The sequence below is a fragment of the Frieseomelitta varia genome, unplaced genomic scaffold (genome assembly GCF_011392965.1).
Source record: "Frieseomelitta varia isolate USP_RPSP 00005682 unplaced genomic scaffold, Fvar_1.2 scaffold_131, whole genome shotgun sequence".
Classification (NCBI taxonomy): Eukaryota; Metazoa; Arthropoda; class Insecta; order Hymenoptera; family Apidae; genus Frieseomelitta; species Frieseomelitta varia.
This window is the reverse complement of record NW_025108984.1, coordinates 938,247-950,652: the sequence shown is the minus strand read 5'-3', so window position 1 is coordinate 950,652 and position 12,406 is coordinate 938,247. Positions and strand designations below refer to the sequence as shown.

At 28.5% G+C, this 12,406-nt stretch overlaps 1 protein-coding gene across 4 annotated transcripts in view; it reads left to right on the top strand.

Annotated features, from left to right (window-relative positions):
- LOC122529896 (trafficking kinesin-binding protein milt) overlaps positions 1–12,406 on the top strand; it is a 61,202-nt gene that overhangs the window by 33,571 nt on the left and 15,225 nt on the right. Inside the window, exon 1 of one of the 4 annotated variants that reach the window (XM_043656437.1) lies at positions 6,379–6,627. The exons of the other annotated variants lie outside the window; for them this stretch is intronic. The gene's annotated coding sequence lies outside the window, so the exon portion shown is untranslated. Of the gene's footprint in view, positions 1–6,378; positions 6,628–12,406 lie in introns of those variants that run through there. 4 annotated transcript variants of the gene reach the window in all.

Sequence of the window (12,406 nt, the reverse complement as noted above, 5' to 3'; positions counted from 1 at the left end):
ATTTTGTACATTGTATCAGAAAAGACCGTTAACCCTCCGACTACTGAACCTTAACGTACAGTGCTGGAGTCATTTCTGACTCATACAGATATCCCACTAATACATATTTAGGGTCGTCCGGACGGCTCACCGATACTGTACAGAGTGTAACGGTCGCTCGAGACCGAGGTCCTCACCAATATTGTACCAACATTAGTGATAGACACCCGACTCAAAACTCCGGCACAGCAGGCGGAGAGTTAATCTCAGTAACTATGTAATACTTTGGTGTAATACTTTTTTATCTAGAATTCAACGCTTTATCCGAAAGAAACGTTAACTGTTCCATTTAAAAAATTGTAGGTAACCTTCATATCTTGATAAAAAAGCAAAATAACATGAAACTGATTACAGTACTATATGCCCCCCTGAAAACCACGTAACTTCTATCGGAACATTTTTTCGTACAACAAATATTTTATGAATTATTTGATGTCGTCACCCTGTATAATTATAATATTAAAACATTATAATATGTGTATTGGAATTTAATTGTATAAATTTAATATTATAATTTATAAAATATTAATTTATACATTAAGTTTCAATTACTTTGGAAGAATATAGAATCGTTGAAATAACTATATTCGATTAATATTTTTTTTTTTTTTTTTTTAATAAATGGTTGTATTTTGTAAGCAATACACAAAGTTTTTTTTATAGTTCTTTTTATTTTAGTACTACCAGAACCAATTTAGAATGTTATTTATTGTTTCATTATAAATATTGGCGTTGCAAATATCCAGTCAAGAAATTCATGGTATATGAAACACGTATACATTTCTCTTGTATTTCAACGCATACAATGATTATTCACACAGTTGTATAACAAAGTCGTTGTATAACTTTTGTCAGTAAATGTACACATCATTCAAAATAAATTGATTTTGATAAACGAATAGACTGACGTTAAGTTTATTGCGGAAATCTTTTCTTAACGACTTTCTGGCTGGGAACTGTGTATGTATCGAATGCACGAAGAGAGGAAGTGCGATTTCGATCTCCTCGGCTTTTAAATCGATGGTCTACTTTCATTTACCTTCGTTTTCGTCGTTGGTTTAATTTCTCTTCGTTTGGAATTCGTTGACCCAATGGGATCAACGGGTAAAAGGAGAATACATGTATCAAGATCTCTTCAGACGTGAGTGCCATCACTTGGCAGATTTTCAATCTCGGAATTAACGAAGTCGTTAGGGAAGCTTCAAAGGAATGCTCTTCTTATAAAAAAAAAAAGAAAAGAGTAATTATAAATCAATGAGAGAAAGTTGACCGAAAGCGAAGAGTTATTTTAAAATTCATTATTTGGAATTAAGTTTAAATTTATTCTTTATTGCATTATACAGGCTGCATGTTGGTGTTCAAATTTTGTCAGTATGTTTTTAACGAAAAGTCCATAAATGTTTAAAAAGTAGTAAACGTAGTTGAGAACGTTCATTAAAAATATGAAACATAGAGCTGTACATATTCGTGTGTTACATCCTCCTTTATCAATGCAAAATTAAGCACACTATTGAAACTAATAAATTATTAGTATTCTATTAGAAATATACTATTGAATTTACTATGAACCAAATTTCATATTGACTTTATGGAATTTCTTCACATGCAGTTTTGCTTCTTGTAATCCATTCATTTCGTGTAAATACTTCTGTATTGTAAATATCTGCTTTCTCAAAAACAATGAATATTTTCCCAGTAGAAATCTAAAGATATAAGATTTGGAGATACCAAAAGATTGATCCTTCTCGATTAATCAATGATTAAAATTAATCCTACACATTCCTATATTTTTGTTATAATTTTCAAATGAAGCACTTATGAACTTTTGCCACGTGATATTTTAGTCTTATTTTTATATATAAAACACATTGGCAAAATTTGAAGACTAAAATTCAGCACACCCTGTATTTTATAAAGCGTTTATTTATTTTTTCTTTTTTATTCACCTATTTAACACTAATATCATTCCTTATTGAATAAATTATCGTTTCTTGAAAAACCTTGAATTATACATATGTAAAATCGTAATCTGTTTATGACATAAAAATGATACAGGAGAAAAATTTCCGTTATGTGCATCTTCTGTTAAAAATATCTCGTTTGAATCATAATTGGAAAGTTAATTTTCGTAATAGTTGTTCGAAGGTTGACTTACAAACGAGAGTTCAGAGGCAGCACCATTAATGAAATGAAATGGATCTCGAGTTCATGTTATAATGAGGCGAGTTCGGATGAGAGTATAGAGATCATCTTAATATGCACTTTGGTTGAGGAATTCGCAGTTTTTATAGTTCAGACATTATATATTTTGATTAAAAAGATTAGTTTACATTTCATGTGCATGGTTCTTTACATTGTTCATTTCAAATAATTCCGATTATATTTCTGGTTCAAAAGTTTAAAAATAAACATTATTATACTATAATAAACAATATTTTATTACAACATTATTATATTATAATAAACAATATTTTATTACAACATTATTATAATATAATAAACAATATTTTATCATAACATTATTATATTATAATAAACAATATTTTATCACAACTTTATTATATTATAGTAAACAATATTTTAGACAAATATTTGTTGACACAGATTTATAGGCAAAGAAAGACATTATTTTTCTTTATTTTTTTATTTCATTTCCTGTATTATTTTTGATTATATTTTATATATTTTGTGTGTCCTGAAATAATCGATTTCCGGTTTCAAACAAACCTTACAAACACAAATTACAAAAATATTACAGACAATTAGTTTTTAGTCGGCTGCAAGTTGCAATACGTAAAATTCTTTAAAAAATTAAGATCACTTCGATTTCTTTAAACGACACTGTATTTTTGATTTTATAGTGTTGTAGAAACGAATTCAGTGATTTGTTATAATATATTTCTCATGGCCTTGGATTACTGTATATTTTTCTATATTGTGGAAAAATTAAAATATATAATAATAAATATATAATAAATTAGTAATAAATAAATTGTATAAATAATATAATAAATTAATTATAATTATATAATAATATAAATTATAATAAGATAAAATTATATAATATATAAATTATAATAAAATAAAATTATAATATGTATAAATTGCATATTGTAGAATATGTATAAATATATATGTATAAATTACATATTATTATATAGATTATATAATATTATATATTATTAACACCTTATCTATTTCGGATGACGCCGTCAGGCGCAGTAACCGCTACATTTTACCTCAATTGCAGTTGAGATTTTAGCGTACACAAAAGTGATAAAATTAGCCTAATATTTATTATTGTAACTTTGAAACTTTTAAAACATGGCATCAAGAAAATGAAGTGTAAACCTGGAAACAACATTTACGGAGGATGTCGAAATTAATAGCGATATTGGCACTAGTAGTGACGATGTCGATGAGGACCAGTATTTCAGGAAAATTAGAAGTACGCTCAATAAGTCGCAGGTTATTTTGGGCAGTTCTGAAGAAGAAAAAAGTGACTGCTCGACGCGAGACAATTCCGAGAAAGATCATCGCTGGTCCACAGGGGATAACCCAAAAGATAATGAGAATTTTCTTGATACGCCCGGAATACAAACTCCAGGTAATTACAACGATTCTGTTGACACTGTCTCTCTGTTTATCGAGCACGACATTTTGAACGAAATACGCGCTGAAACTAACAGATATTACAGACAGAAAAATGGAAACCGAAACACGATGCAGAATGAATCAATAGTAGAAATAAAAAAGTTTTTTGCGTTCCTAATTCTAACAAGCTAAGAGAAACAAACTTACTGGCTGATAGAAACGCCAGTTTTTACTGAGACTATGAATCGAGACAGATTTCTTCAAATTTGGGAATATTTACATTTTTCTAACAGCGAAGAGAAATTGATCGATTATTTCCAACATAAATTTAAAACCGTTTATGAACCAAAGCAGAATTTTGCTATTGATGAAAGTAATTTGTCTTTCAAAGTATGTAATCTGAAAAAAATTACTAAAAAATACAGGATCCTTGTAAGCATAGAATCACAAAAAGAAAGGTATAAGAATGATTTCTACTATGCACAATTCTACAATGCAACAAACAAATAAAATTGATTGTCAATCCGGACAACATATATGGAAACCATTGTCTGTTATAGATTACAATGAAAATGTAAGGAGTGTTGACAGTGCTGACAAGTATTTAACATTCTGCTCTATATTTAGAAAAACGAGGAAATGGTCGAAGAAAACAGCCCTTTTCATCTTGAATTGTGCCTTGTACAATTCTTTCCGAGAATTTTCTTAGAAGCGAAGCAGTCAGAAAACATTAGATATGCAGACTTCTTGCTGCGCATTGCTGAAACTTGGTTGATTTCCCACAGAGGGGAAGACTGTAATTATTCCCCCATATACGTCAACTCGCCCACCACGACAGGATCCACCAGGAAGGTTGTCTGGGAACTTGAAGGAACACCAAATAGAAAGAATAAAAATTGAAAAAACAAGTTTACGAGAAAACGATGAAGATAAGCCAATAAGAAAAGAGACCAAGTATATGTGTAGTTTTTGCAAAGTCCCATTACACATAGAAAATTGTTTCAATGCCTATCATACTAAACAAAATTATTGATTTCTCAATATTAAATTTGTAATTTTATATATATATGTAATAATATAATCGCAGAAATAAAAATTCAGTACAAAATTACAAAATTTAATTTATATATATATTATTTTTCATAAAGTTTAGCTTTTTTATAAAATTTAAATGAAATTTTTTATTTTTGTCAGTTCCAAATAAAAAATGTTTATTTTTCTTTTAAATAAAGGCATTTATATTTCATTCAGCCATATTTTCTTCATCTTAACGATAGGAAATTAACGTTATGACTCCGTCGATAAGGTGTTAATAACAATAATATTATATATATTATACAATATTATTAAATTAAAATTAAAATATGAATGATCACTAGAATCGAAGGAAATTATTATTAAAGCATTGAAAAATTCTATATCTTTTAAAAGAATTTAGAAGAATTCAAAAACAAATAAAGAGTTCTTTGACAAGTTTCATTTTCTACTTTAACTTTTTCTACACATACTCTATTAAACTCTGCGACTCTCATCAGAAAAAAAAACTAGTGTTTGTTAACAGACTGATGAGTGATAACCGATGAGTTATTGCATTTGGAAAAATGTGCAAATCTTTCAATAATGAATTTACTGACAATAGAATATTGATAAAGCGACGATACAGTTTATCAATAATTGTTCATTGTTTCATCACATTAAATTACAGAGATTTTTCTACGTAATTTATATTTTATTTTGCACTTTTCTTCTTTCTTTCATCATTATCAAAGTAAAAAGTTACATATCACATTTCTATTCTTTTATTGAGAATTGGGATGCGGCTGCATCCCTTGGGACACTTTTGCCCCCATCGCGGATTGTCTTTAATATAACTTTTTTAATTTCTCGAATGTTTAAATGAAATTTTGCGTATACACTTATTTTGCAATATACGTGACTTAATAGTTCATTGAGATGACAATACATGATATAACATTTTACTACAGGTTGTCTCGCAACTGGGAGATGATTCTACATATAAAAATGTGTCGAAAAGAAAGAATAAAATTTTTTCTAAACTAAAGCCTTCGTTTCCGAGAAAATCGAGTTTGAAAATTTATCGAATATATTTAAATTTAGCTAGTTTTAGACGCGACAGAATGTTATATTACATGCAAAAATGAATAAAAAACGTGGAATAAAATTTTTCTGTAAAATATTCTTAGGGCAATTTTTAACGAAACATTATTGAAAGTTTATTTTCTTGAGAACGACGAAAAAATGTTGTTTCACATTTTTTATATATTTTTGCGCGTAAAATATCCTTACGATTAAAAATATCCTGTCCACTATAAGATTAGCCAAATTTAAATGTAGTTAATAAATTTTCGAATTCGATTTTCTCAGAAACAAAAGTTTTAATGAAAAAATTTCATTCTTTTTTTTCGACACATTTTTATGTATAGAATCACTTCCTAGTCGATTGACCACGAGTCGCGGAACACTCTATATATGCAACAAATATCTTACGACTTCTATATATAATACATTTCCTGATCATTTTCAAAGTTTTTATTAATGAAATTTCTAATTGTTTTATAGAGTAAACAATATACATGTATGTATATAAAAGCTTCTCTATGCTAAGTGTTTGAGTAGATTCGTTAGCCACTGAATACTTAAACTACTGCACAAGGATTGCCGCATTGTAAATCCGCGATTTAAATTTCCTTCTCGCTGTATTACACGCATCGCTGTCTGCGCAGCTTGCTCTGACAGCTCTGTGACATGGCGTTGGTGTAATTTTGCTGTTTGTTTCGTTCCATGCTTTCTCCACGTTTCCTAATAATAAAGAGTAACATTATTCTTGTTTGATGTGTATAAACTATCGATCGGTGTGTCAATTAGTGTCTGTGTGAACAGTTGATTATTCAAGTTCGAGGAATTCAAGAAAATCAGTGAAATGTGCCCGGTGAATCCTCTGACGTCAGAGGCGGAGAATTAATGTGCTGAATGGTAAGTATTTATTTTAAAATTAAATCAATCGCCAGTAATAAAAGTTCGAAATGTAATCAAATCGCCACCTCACTTTTCACCGTCCATTTTTTCAACTTCACTTTGTTGTGAAACATACTTGGACGACAATCGTTAAATTTGAAATTTATCATTAAACGAAATATTACAGAATTCTGAAATAATTTGAAATAATTAATGTGCAATAATTTGGTTAGATTATTCTTTGTGTAAATAATGACTTTGTTTCTTGCTTCCTTTTATTTAAGCAACGTTGCTGTTAAACAATCGAGACGTGACGCCATTTTTAAAACCTCCAAACTTTAACCTCTTTGTTTACTTCATTTTTTTCTCCTCTGTCAATAAAAAAGATATTATTTATTCACGTGTTACGATTTGTTTTGAAAGACTAATCACATGAATTTAAACATTTAAAAAATTTAAACGGACGGTAAAATAACTCCAATGGAGATGTTTGTCTAAATTTCACTGATAGATTAACTTCTTGCGTTGGGATGTTTTGTCCCAAAATTGCAATATTTTCTCAGTTTTAAATAAATTTAAGTATAGGCAAAACAAATAATAAATTTATTACTTCTCAATAATTTCTATCGAATAACGTACCGATGAATTCAAAAAGAAGACGAATTAATGTATACGGTTTGGTCATTCGTTATGGTCCGCAATCAGTTGCCAGCGCAAGTGGTCAAAGAGCATTTGCTGCTCGTATTGTAATTATGTCTTTACGATTACATTATATAATAAACCTGCAGGACTTATCGAACATTTATATAAAATGTACAAGTTAGCAATTGAAATTTATTAAAAGAGCATGAAAGATTGTAATAGCGTTTCTCTGTTAGAATTTCTTCCAGGATTAAAGAACGAAGTAAATACAAGGTTCATTGATTCTTTTTATTGCAACTGGAGTCGTGTTTAGTCGAATAGTGACGAGCAGCGAAAGATTATTTTGGAGGTCAACTGTGTACGTCTCTGATACATTATGCAACGTTTTAGATTGGTGCATGTTGCCACGTGGTTATTCTCCGGACGATCATTCCCTATCGTTATTTACGAAAATCTCAGTCATTCCGTTTCATGACAAATTATCTGAACGTTGTACGTAATGTTAAGCTTTTCTTAAACGAACATATAAATACATGCTGCACATCGAGTACGTAATTAAAGTACTTAAATTTTCGCGATTAATGCCAAGGAACAGTATTGACAAAGTTTAAAATTAATACGATAGAAGGGATCATGCAGCCGCATCATTGTTTCTATAAATAAAGGATGAAGCGTGGTCTCTCGGTTTATCACTCCGGTGCAACTCTTATGCAAGCTTGGAGCGTGTGGAAAAATCAATAATCACCTGCGACGTCTCTCCCTAAGACGTTACGTCAGAAATTTTTGTTTTTTTATTTTTTAATTTGTTGCCGAATAAATCGACCAAACCCTGCTTTGGTTCGCCTATCGAATATTTTTTTTCTCGCCGGNTTTTTTTTTTTTTTTTTTTTTTTTTTTTTTTTTTTTTTTTTTTTACCTGTACCTTTGAATAATAACAGCCTCTCCCCAACCCCCCAAGTGCCGCGTTGTTTGTTCAGTCGTCACAATCTCTTCTTTCCAAATTATTCATGGATCATCAAGCGTGGAGTTGTTTTTAATTAGAACATGAACGTCCAAGTATGTTTCACGATACGTTCCCAGGGCCTTCACGAAACTTGCGACATTACACGCGTACGCTTGAAACATGGTGTTGCATTTCGCGACAAGTTGTATCATAATTCGACAGTTTCAGAGCGAGCGTTAAAGTTATTAATGTTGAGAAGATCGAGACTTTCTAAACGGTAAAAGTGGAAAAGTCGTTCGATTCTTCGCCAACGGAGGCAGTTGGCATGCAAAAAGTTCTCAATTGCCGCGCAGTTTTTTACAATAATGTTTCGAAAGAAGATCTGTTCGCTAAATCATTCGGAGAATTCTTTGATGCTAACCTTTTCAACTATTAAACGAGGATATCTGAAATTCTCAGCTATCAACAATAGGCATGATACATAGGTACAATGAAATGAAAATACATTTCTCATTGTATTGTTATGTAAAAGTATTTACATTTGTATTCTTCTCAAGAGTTCAGGGAGAGAGATCTACTGGATTATTATTCCGTTGACTTTGCAATGCGTATTGTAATGAATAAATAGTAACAAGTCTACGTGTATCTTACATATTCTCGTCGTCATTGACTCTTGGTAAACTTCGAAGCAATCTTCAAGTCTTGTTAAGTGTCACGATTCCAGCAGTTCTTGTATGAAATTAGAGAACATAATTTGGCATACTGTGACATTAACCCTTAGGGGCACGCAATTTTAAAGAAAAAAAAAAAAAAAAACTCGCACGGAATTTTTTTTGATATAAAAATATTTTGATATAAAATAATAATTTTTTGATATAATATTTTGATATAATAATAAATATAAAAATAATTTATTTCAATTATTAAACATAAAATATTTCTTAAAATGAAAGAAAAAGTAATATTAAAATGAAAAAAAAAATTCTTTACTACAGGGGCATAAATGAAATTCATTGAAATACATCTTTAGGTTAAAAAATACCCTACCATGCATCAACTGTAAAAAAAAAAAATGTGGGACAATTTTAAACGCAACTAATCCCAAAGAGTTAATGAGACGATTAAGTTTTATTGTTAGTGTGTGAAGTTGCAACTTGCGGTGATAATTTCTAATTCAATTTGCTCGTAATAAATGGTTTATCTTTGTGATGAAAGAAAGTTTTGATAGGAAATTTTTATTTATATATATATATATAAAATTTTTAGTATATCATTAGATTGTCGTATATGTAGTTTTTATCAATATTTTACACAATTTCTTTCAAATATCGTGCATTGAATTAAAATAATTTTTGCGTGCATATTAAAAGATTTAAAAATCTTTAATTCTGTGTAGAATTTAAAAATTCATCGAATATTATTATTTTTTTTCATTTTAATTAATTTATTTCTTGTTTTTAACATACTCAATTAGTTTTTGATTTAATTAATTAATTCAGTTCTTAATCTGTTTATTTTTTTGTTTTTTCATTGTAAATTAATTTATCGTTGTAGAATTGTCTAGGCTGTTTAAGAAATGATCATTCGAAAATAATAACAAATATAATAATAATAATAGTAATAATAATAATAATATGAAAAATCTTTAATTTTTTTAAAAATATTTTTCAAATTTTTATGCAGTTATTTACAATATAGAGATTTTATGTTACCACACTTCTCGTTTTCTTAGTAATTCCATGCAAATTTATTCATTGCGAAGAATAATGGTAAATAAATCTTTGAGATGACGAATAGTCAACATTGTTCCCTTCTTACGAAACCTTGATTTTGTCATTCGTCTTGCATCTCGTAATTTTGTCAAATTTATCGCGAACATTTTCGACCGTTATTTATTTATTTTTTGAGGTCACAGATGACGATAGAATTAAAGAATAAATCATGTCTATTTTTCTTTTTTTTAAATAAATTGCTATTTATCTTTGTTTTTGTGCTCGTCTCGTTATCTCAAAATTCACTTCCTTTAGTTTTTCTGTTTCAATTAACGAGATAACGATTAGAATTGCTTAGTGAAACAATAGGTATTTATACTTTACCATTTAATCTGGATTATTGTCTTTCTTAAAAAGATTTCTTAGAATAATATCGTTCACATTTTTCATCCTTTCATTTTGTTTGATAATGAAGTATCGTCAGTGTTGGATTTTATGAAACAGCACATTGTGGACTGTTTCAACATTTATATAACCTTTTGTGTGTATTAAATTTATGTTCTCTTCCACTCTTTTTTTTTTTTGTACTTTTATGACATTCATTATGACTGACTGTCAGATTTAAATATCTATCGTAAAGCTTATTAGTGGACTAATAGTGGATGTTCACGCAGATTCAAATTTTCCTGTATATTAAATAGAATCTTAATAAATTGCTTTTGTTCTTCGAGTATTGACAATTATTGGACTTCAAGTATTTTTGCACGTTACGTTATGTGCGTTTCGAAACTCAGAATAAATGCATAAGAATTTGCAATTTTATCAGTAGCAGAAATTTAAATTTTTGAACATATATTCTAAGAAACAGAACTCAAGAAAATTGTTACTGCGCAACATACCAAATATTATAATTGTAATATTTTGATATTTTGATATATATTTTCATATAACGTGCATTCTGCACGATCATGTATTTAAAAACTTTTTACAAATCCGCAGTCTGCTCATTCTTATTTGCAGATTATCTTCTTTGATAAATTATTAACTCTTTGAGCTTCTTTGTCGAACGTGACTTAACGTCAATTTACAAAAATAATTTTGAAAAGAATAATAAAGAAAAAACCATTTTCACTATAGAAGGATTAGAAGAATGTCACTGAAGCTGAGATGAAAGCATTATTATTATTATTATTATTATTAGAAAGAAAAGGTTAAATAAAATTATTGTTTGTAAATATTTGATTTTACTTCAATTATTTAAATTTTTCAGCGAAAAATAGTTAAAAATTTCATAAATATCAAATCTCAATAAGATGCTAGTACAATTAGTAAAATATATAATAATAATAAACAAAATAAATAATATAAAAAATATAGTTAGTAAAAAGAATTGTTTAATTGGTTCTCTTATCAAGTAACAATCGTTTAAAATATAGCAATAATATTGGTATGGATAATGGAGTGCAAAAAGTATATAACTTAATAAAACAATATTTGATGTAGCTTAATGCACACTCTACCATGCATAGGTATTTGGACACTTGTAAGTTATTGCAGTATAAAATATAATTCAAATCTCTTTAATTTGATCTTAATAATAAATATATAATAATATATTATATATATTTGTATAATAAATATTAAATAGTATATTATATATATTTATATAATAAATATATAAATTTTATATAACGTCAACTATTTAATATAAATTTTATGAAACGTCAACTATTCACTAGAAACAAAAAATTAACAAGAGAAAAATGTCGAATAAGAAAAATATCAAGCTTTTAATGAAATTGCAAGTATCCAATTATTTATACATAGTTTCTGTACTAAAGATAACTATTCTTGAAGTTAAAGTCCCTGATGACAGTCATTAATCGTAAAAAAATGATCATTATCGTGGTAAACAACGATGAATTGTTCAAAGAACACAAATCTTACCGAGAGAGAAAAGATTTGTAAATTAATCAATGAGAAAAGTATAATATTTTTAATTTAGAAGTACTTACAGTTCAGTACAATTCAGATTTTCAATGCAATAAATCATCGCAGTCACGATTGATTAATTATTGCAATTCATTTACGTTTATCTGTTTCTCCTATATATATTTAATTTTTAATAATTTTCGTTAGAAAAGTATATTTAGACTTAAATTTACTAATGGTATACCAAATCCAATAAAAAGAAAGAAAAAAAGAAAAAATGCATCTTCGTCGACACAAAGTGGCGAACTTCTTTCGAAATATGATTGTAAAATACAGTAAACCTATAAAGTTGAAAAAGCGCATAACAAATAGAGAATAAAATATGAAAAAATTTAGAAATTTTTCACCATCATTGAGAGATGCAGAAATGAAATTAGCGCTGCATGCGCGTGAGATAAGGTTAGAAAATTAAGGAATGAACAACGATAGAAAAAGAGAGAGAGAGAGAGAGAGAGAGAGAGAGAGAGAGAGAGAGAGAGAGAGAGAGAGAGAGAGAGAGAGAGAGAGA